Here is an 8,255-nt window from a genome sequence, read left to right on the forward strand (position 1 = left end):
AGATTTCTAAGCTCAGAAAAGAGTGGTACAGCTCCTTAGACTGACTCCTCTTTCACATAAGTTAAAGAACATCACCCTATAGCTTCTGGTTCTCATCTATGCCTATGCAAGATGGAGCCTATAGGGATGATACATGTTCAAGGCAGCCCTGCACTTCCTTCCTCCATCTGTCCATTGCTCATTTCTTAATGGCAGAGTTAGTAAATACATTCATCACTAATTCTGCAGTTGCTGGTAACCTCCACAGCTGAATCAAATGCAGATTTTCTAAGGAGCCCTGCTAACACTTTGCAGCTGGAATCCAGCAATACTTGAGGTGTGCAATTCTGTGCACTCTGGATTTTGGCAGGTCTCTTTGTAACCACATACCTAAAAGCATCATAAACATACCCACTCCTCTCCAACACACACAGTCTGCCCAATCTCCAGAGCATCCCAGCATAACAACAGTACTGAGAAATACAGCCTTCCTGCTGGATGTGCAGTTTTGGAATGAGAAATTAGAACAGCTTCCTTCTCCCCAAGACAGTAAAATGTTCCAGCTGAGGTGGGTTTGGGAACCAAAAAAGTACTGGTACCCTCCAGATCAGCAAGGTACCTAGTAACTATGTTAACATTGTGTATCTCCTGACTTTGCATACTGAGCTTGATCTTTTCAGAAATCCTTATTCTAGAAACCATTAAATATTCTGAAATGCCTTCCTAGGAAAGAGTGATTAGCACAGGCTTACTGCTGACAAGGGAAAGAGAGATAGAGCTTTGGAGGTGGAAACCAAAAGTTAAAGCTTGCAAAAAAAAATCTGAGAGAACAGCCCAGAGACGGGGAGACAAGGATCAAAATGGGAATGAAGAAAGAAGAGGCCCATAAACCCACCTGGGTACATTTGTGAGAGGCATGTCAGTATCTCTCCCAAATTACTGCCTCCTTGGAACATGCACAGCCAAGGTAACGATCTGATTCACTTAGCAATAGTCTCACTGTGCAGGCAGCATTCATGAAGTAGCCCAAAGGACATATATGCCCCATCACTGCACCCAGAGATGCTGTGTACCTGCAGTGTCATTAGGTCAGCACAGCCACATACCATGCACCTACACCAGTGGCATCAGCTGAAGGAGTGCTGAGCACTTACAGCTCCCACTCAGCCCACAGCCCCCAGGACCTGCAGCTGCTCCACATCTTTGCCGAGTCAGGTATCTCAAGGAGGGATGTGCAATGAGGACCTGATGCTGGGAAGCCAGCTGGAAAACAGACTGGGAAGTAGAGGCAGCCTCAGTACGAAAGCCCAGATAAAAGCACTTCCATGCAGGGAGAAGAGACCTAGATCTAGACCTAGTGGGTGCCAAGCACATCCACCCACCTGCACAGTAGCACAGCCAAGCACAGCACTATAGGTGACCTTACAAGGGCTGCATATTTATCCACAAAGTCAGGTGCACTTGCACAGCACAAGCAGCTCCTTAAAGCCCTTCCTCATTGTGCTGGAGACTCTGCAAAACAGGACTCAGGTATCAGGAGAGGTCCTTCAACACCTCTCAAGGATTCCAAAATTGTCCAAACTGCATGGGCTGTGCTCTGCCCAACCATCACCAGTCCTCTGTGAGCACACCAGCCTTGTGGTGATCACTGTTACGCCTCTTCTAGTATTTCTTCGGGTAAAGCTCCAAGCTCTCTCTGCAGAGATGGGCAACCAGCAAGCATTCAGTGCAGCAGCAGCAATAAATGCAGGCAATGCACATGCTGCCCTGTGTCCCTTTTGGGCAGGTATTACTTCAGTTCTCAATCACTTCAGCTAAAAACGAGGGTCACTTTGAATAAAACTATCTTTTTATTTCAGGGCAGGGTCAGCAATGAGCAGATGGGTCATCTGGAAGCCTGGAAATGATGGAATAAGAGACCGTAGTATTTCACAAGACCCTTGTCCTACTGCTTGCTTGCATCTCTTTGTTCTGAAATGAGCTAACTGGGAAGCATGCATACACTGCATAACGCTGGCAGAGGCACCCAAGCCAGCCTGTACTGGAAGCAGTCCAGCCCTGCCAGCATCATGCTCTACCTGCACCAGCCAGCTCAGGGGAAGGCTTGGTTTGTTAGCCTGGACTGAGGAGGGTGTTCTGCTTGCATCATCTGAGATAGCCCAGATTTCTCCAACTTGCCTCTCAGTTTAGTGCTGCTTTGTGCCGTACAGATGCTGCTGAAGGCCAGAAGCTACTACAGCAGTTTATAGGAATTGGAGAACAAAAACCAGGCAGCAGTACCTCTGCCTACCTGAATCAAACTTGCTGTTTACCATCTACTTAGAGAAACAGCACTGACTCACAGCAAGAGGCACATGGCAGAGGAACCACACAGTCTTCAACTCACAAGCATGAAAATGTTTGTGCTTACCTACCTGAGAGGCACACATTGGCTCATCCCCATAAACACACACACTGTACAAGCCATAAACAACCTTCCCATGAATCTGCCACACACCTAAGGTACCAGGTACACGTGATGGTTACCAAATGCGTTGTCTGCAGCTCTGCAAGAGATGCCAGCAGAAGAGGACACTTGGAACCAGAGGCACGAGGCAAAAAAATTAAAGGATCAGATTAACATGGAAATCTTGGGAGCAAGTCTTAATGTGGATCTCTTCTGTAGAAAGCTGGTAATGGAGAAACAAGCTCTGTGCCCAACTCCCAACCCAGCTTTAATTTTTCAAAACGAGAAGCCACAAGACAGTTTTTCCTCATCAAAACAAAATTAATCCCAGTATTGCATCTCTACTCAAAAACACATCCAGAGGGACTGTAGAGTGATTCACACCCACAACTGCTACAGGAAACCATTTGCACTCAAAGTGTAACAAGCCAACACTGATTCACCCACATAATTACAGGCAGACACTGATTCACAGCTACTGCAACTGCAGACAGACTGACTCACAATCAAAGCAACTGCAGACAGACTCAGGCTCACAAGCACAACTGGAAATGCAATTGTGCTGACAATACCCACAGTTTGCAATCGTATGTACACACAAATCCTTGGAAAACTAGCTAGCACCCTAACCAATGCAAACACAGCTAGCCAAGCCCTGCGCTTTTTGCTGGCATTCTTGACCTTCACCCCACAGCCATCTTTCCTTCACTGATGGAACAATATCCACACCTCAGCAATTGTTCCTTCCCTGACAGCCCTCGCACTTGCCAAGCACGACTGTCAAAGCCTGAACCCAGGAGCAGAGCCGTATGACGCATATTCAGACACACAATGCATACAGGCACAGTAAGTGTATAAGGTGCAAGACATCAATGTACATCCACTTTGATACCATATATCTGTGCACGGACTGTGCTGACTTAGTGTTTCAAGAATATAAATAAATGCAAGCCAAGTATTATACATTTAGCCCATGGGTAAAGGACATGGCAAAAGACTCACCACTGGGCAAAAGCTTGAAAGGCAGGATTATTTACTACAGTCTCTGGCTGGGTATGTAATTATGTCAGCATTCAGCCTGGATATTGTTCTACTTTTTGTAACCAGCTGGCAGGAATACTCCTACTGAGATGAGGGGCTGGGCTGCTTCTCCAGTGTTGAGAGGAGCAAGCTGAAGAAGACAAGGTCTACTTCGAGAAAAAGAAACTGAGGTAAAAGAACAGAATAAGCAGGAAAAGATGAAGGAGAAGCTGAGACTGAAGTGGGACAGGCGGCAGTCTACAGACAAAGAAGAAAGAGGAAAGGAGAAAGAACAGAAGGAGGAAAGCTGCATGATACAGACTTGTGATAAGAAGCTCCAGAAGTGAGGAAAAGCAGCAGCCTCCCAGTGCTGAGCATGTCTTGCAGCGGTGCAGAGAATGCATCTGTGCATACCCATGCCCTGAGCTCTGCTGCGCACTGCGAACCAGGAGGAGATTCCAGGGGAAAGGATGCAGCCTTCAGCCAAGCATGTGCCCCAGGGCTCAGGTGCAGCCGCAACCCCTCCAGCTGCTCAGAGCTCTCTCAGAAAAGAGCAGGAGCATCAGGCTTGCACTGCTGCCTTGGTGCATGTGCATGCACGCGCTGCAAGGCACCCAGCCACCACAGGCACAAGCTGAAGGGCAGGCTGGCAAACTCCACCAAAACAGCATCACCTCAAACCAGCCTGAAATCTTTTATCCTCCAGGGTAAAGAGAAAGTTGAGAGACAGACTACATAAAGGAGGGGACTTGCCTGAACCCCACGTAGCATCTTCTAGTTGTAGGCTAGACCTGTGTCACCACCTGTTATTTTTCTTCTTCACGCTCCCCACAAGAAAGCTAAGAGGAGCAAGAGGTGAGGGAGCAAACCTGCTCTAGTGCTGCAATCAGAACAACTCAGGTGAGCAGCCACTCAGAGCTGCTGTTGCCGGCTAGCCCATGACAGCAGGAGTCTCACCAGTGTCCCGGTTCTCCGTTTCTGTCTGAGGAGGCTGCTGTGTTTGCAGCCAGTCAGCAGCAGATTTAGGGGAGAGACTACGGCTGCAATTGGCCAGGGAAATGAACTATTTGTTCAATTATATTTCTCTTGTCCAGACGAGAATTGTTCTGGCAGAAGGCAGAACAAGGAACAACGGTTAAATGTTGCAGTGGGGACTGTCTAACGCTTAATTGCATTACGCTACTCCTTTTTAATGATCTATATCTCAGTTCTAGTAACTCTGGGGGGAGGAGGAAAGATCTGGGGCTCTTTTCCCTTTCCTCCCATACCAGCCTCAGAGACTGCAGCCCCCAAAACTCCTTTCCCTCCCCCCTTTCCTCCCCACCCCGACACAGCATCAGTGCCTATTAGGCCTGGCTGCAGGATTCAGGGGGAAATTTGACTTTGCTTTACTACACCGTTCTCCTCGCTCAGCCCTTCGTCTGCATTCACCGTCCGGCTCTAGGAACGGAGCTCACTATTGTCCTCGTCCAGACATTTTCCATCGCAGCCGCTTACACCTCTCCCCGTTCTCCAACGGGCAGTGCCAGGCGGGCGGACTGGAGCCCCGGGTGTGCCCAGCGGGGTGACCGCGGCACGGCTCGGGCGGCCGCTCTGCTCCTGAGCAACACACTCCGGAGTTGCTGCGGGAGCGGAGATGCTCCGACCCCGCGGCCGCGTTCCGAGCCCCCCTTCCCCCGCCGGGCCGCTGCCACCCTATTGTTTATCGGCCCGTAGATTATAGCAATAGCCGGGGGGCGGCGCAGCACCCGGGAGCCTCATCCCCGGCCGGGGGTCCGCACTGCCCCCCGCGCCCCCCCCCCCAGCCGGGCGGTCATTCGCCGCTCGGTGCAGCCGCCGGGGAGGCGCAGAGCGGAGAGGACACCCGGGGGAGCAGGGACGCGAACCGCCGCCGCGCCCCGCAGGCACTCACCGCCGCGCCGGCTGCCCCAGCGGGAGGCGGCCAGAGCCCGCTCCGCAGCGCTCCGCGGGGCTGCGCGCTCCCGAGCCCGCCGTGCCGCCCGGCCGGGGCTGCCAGTCGCCGTCTGCGCGCTCCTCCGGCCGCGGCGAGGGAGGGAAAGAGGGAGGGAAGCAGCATCCCCCCGCCTTCCTCCTCCTCCTCCCCTCGCCCCGGAGGAGGGTTTACCCACCTTCTTTGTGCGGAGCTGCCCTCTCCGCAGCGCGGGCGGCGAGGACGGGCTGCTGCCTTCCTCCCTGCCCCGGGTTGGGGCCACCACCCCAAGCGATGCCCCGGGGACCTCCGCCAAACCCTGGCATCACAGCACCGCGGCAGCCCAGCCCCCGGCATCCTTTCCGCGCAGGAGGGCGAGCAGAGCAAGGTTGGCTGCTCCCAACGTCTACCTGTTGAAGGGGGGAGCTCTCCAAGGCGCTGGTGCTCTGCAAGGAGGTGGCCAGCAGCCCAAAGGGTGCGCTGCGCCCCAGCTCCAGCCAACCTGCCTCCTCGGGGCAAGGCCTGGCTGAATCCCAGGTCTGCCGGGAGGACGGGGAAGTTTGGCCCGCAACTTGGAATTGCTGCGGTTTATATCGCAGTAAAACAGCACGCAGAGGAAAACAAATGCAGGGAAGGGGGGAGGAGGAAGACAGGTTAAAACACAGCAAGGAGTAGGCAGTGAAAATAAGGACAGATTCAGCGTGGCAGTGCAGGGATCCCAGAAGAAGGGCGATGCGAGATGCGCTGGGCAGAGCTGGCTGAGCTTTGGAGGTTTTGCGGAGACACACGACAGTGAGGCTGGGAAGGCGAAAGCTGACACTAAGGCGCACCCAAAATATATTGTCCCTGCAGAGCTCTCCTTGTTAAACACACACTGCAAGACTCAGGCACAGCTGTGACTCCAAGGTACATAACCATTCTACCATGGCTGAGGATGTGGGATGAGACAAAGGATCATAACTGCAGGCATTACTGACCACCCCAAAGTTCCTCCAAAATGCTCGTTTTGAGTACTTAAAATGACATGCAAACATACTCAAGGCATGAGTGATTAAATCCAGTTTAACTGTCAGTTCTCTGCATTTTGGTATCAGAAAATGACCCAGTTCTTGCTTCCAGGAGAAAGTTAGAGGCAATCATTGTTTTACCTTATCCCTACAGACCACAGCCATGCCAACTTTGGTGACATAGGACCATTCATAATGACTTGTTTATGGGCAGTAGGAAGAGAACATAGGCTGTCTTCCAACATAAAATTTCAGCTCCCTGTGATCTGACCACGGTCTTTACTAATCCAGGTATCCAGACTTAGAACAGCAGCAGTAGAGTTCTGCTTTCCTCTGCTAGGTAGGGACCATAGGCAAGACCAACATCTTGAGCAAAACCTGAGCTTAGTCCAACACAGTGCCCCTACAATCAAATCTGACATCTCTTAGACCAGAGGAGGAAGAGTCCTTAGTGTTACTGCAACACTGGGCTCTTTTACAGGAACTCTGTGGCTACCACAAACTGTATATAATCAAGATAAGTTTCTCCAGCCCTCAACACCACATCCAACCCTAGCTGATGGAGATTAAACACTCACAGGACAATTTTGAAGCATCAGTAACCAGGCCTTCAAGTTATTATTTTCTGATCTCTGAAAGATATTTTGTCTGAGCTGCAGGAACCTTACTTTTGAGATCTTGTGTGGACAGGTAATATTTTAATTGTTCTTAGACTGCTCACACATGAATGACACCAACCAGTACATGGTGTGGGGCTGTTCCCATTTAAAAAAGTCTGTTTCTGCATTGAATTCCTCCTGCCATAATCTAAAGCATCACTCAAGAAGAGAGCTGTGCGTACATGCCAGCAGAGGAGCTTTTTGCTGCTCTCCACCACTGGGGCAAATCATAGAATCATAGAAAAATTCACATTGGAAGAGATTTTAGGACATTACCTAGTCCAACCTCCTACTCAAAGCATGGTCAGCTGAGGAATAGCCCCATGAGCAACACAAGTTGGCCATACTTATTCACACTGAATTTCTGCTTACATCTAAGTTTCCTCCAAGGCACATCTTCCATTCCTGATTTATATGCTTGTGAACATAAGAGTGTTGGCAAGGGAACAGGGAAGAGCTCAGAGGGAGTCCCAAGGCACAGCCATTCACTTGGCTAAAAGCCCCAAGGATCTGGTCCACCATCTTCCCACTGGAAGGTAACACTCAATTGGAGAATATCACTGAGATGATGATACCCAGAGGTGGGACCAGACACAGGACCTGGCTAACCCAAGAACATTGGTTGCCTGGAGGCTGAGAGCAGAAGAGGCCCTAATACTTATTCTTCCTCCCTTCCAAACTGACTCAGCTGCTGGCATAAACTGCCTTGGATATGAGAACAGGCATGAAACAGAATCAGCAAGACAAGCATATCCAGAGACAGAAATGACTCAGGATTTTAAATGGCTCATATTGAAGAACATTCCAAGATTTACAGATTTAAGTAGTGCTACCAATAGTCCCAGGCAATGGAAACCATGCTGCTCTTGAGGCCTGTTCATCCAGGAACAACAGCCATACAGACTTCCCCAGGAGCAACATATCTCACTCCACTCTGAGATGTCTTCTCCAAAGACTGCCTCCTCTGCTCAGAGGTCTCCTCTGACACTGCCAGCAGCCTGAAATAGTCTTGGTCACAAGGCCCTTTATTGGAAAAGTTTTTCCAAGAACCTAAAAACCAAATTAAATTGCTCCCCTTGTAGCCACACCACACTCCAAGTTCTCCTTACAAATGTGGGGGAAGTGGCCATAATTGGGGTCAGACAGGAAAGAAAGCACAAGGTAAGGTATTACAAGGGTGTAGCAACATGAACTGTGAGTTGCTAAGAGCAGAG

At 50.4% G+C, this 8,255-nt stretch overlaps 1 protein-coding gene across 1 annotated transcript in view; it reads right to left on the bottom strand.

The window, feature by feature from the left end:
- GABRA3 (gamma-aminobutyric acid type A receptor subunit alpha3) overlaps nucleotides 1–5,484 on the bottom strand; it is an 81,983-nt gene extending 76,499 nt beyond the window's left edge. Inside the window, exon 1 of the mRNA XM_054839326.1 lies at nucleotides 5,358–5,484. The gene's annotated coding sequence lies outside the window, so the exon portion shown is untranslated. The remainder of the gene's footprint in view (nucleotides 1–5,357) is intronic.
- Nucleotides 5,485–8,255: the final 2,771 nt, after the last annotated feature.

Source organism: Grus americana, chromosome 12 (genome assembly GCF_028858705.1).
Source record: "Grus americana isolate bGruAme1 chromosome 12, bGruAme1.mat, whole genome shotgun sequence".
Lineage (NCBI taxonomy): Eukaryota > Metazoa > Chordata > Aves > Gruiformes > Gruidae > Grus > Grus americana.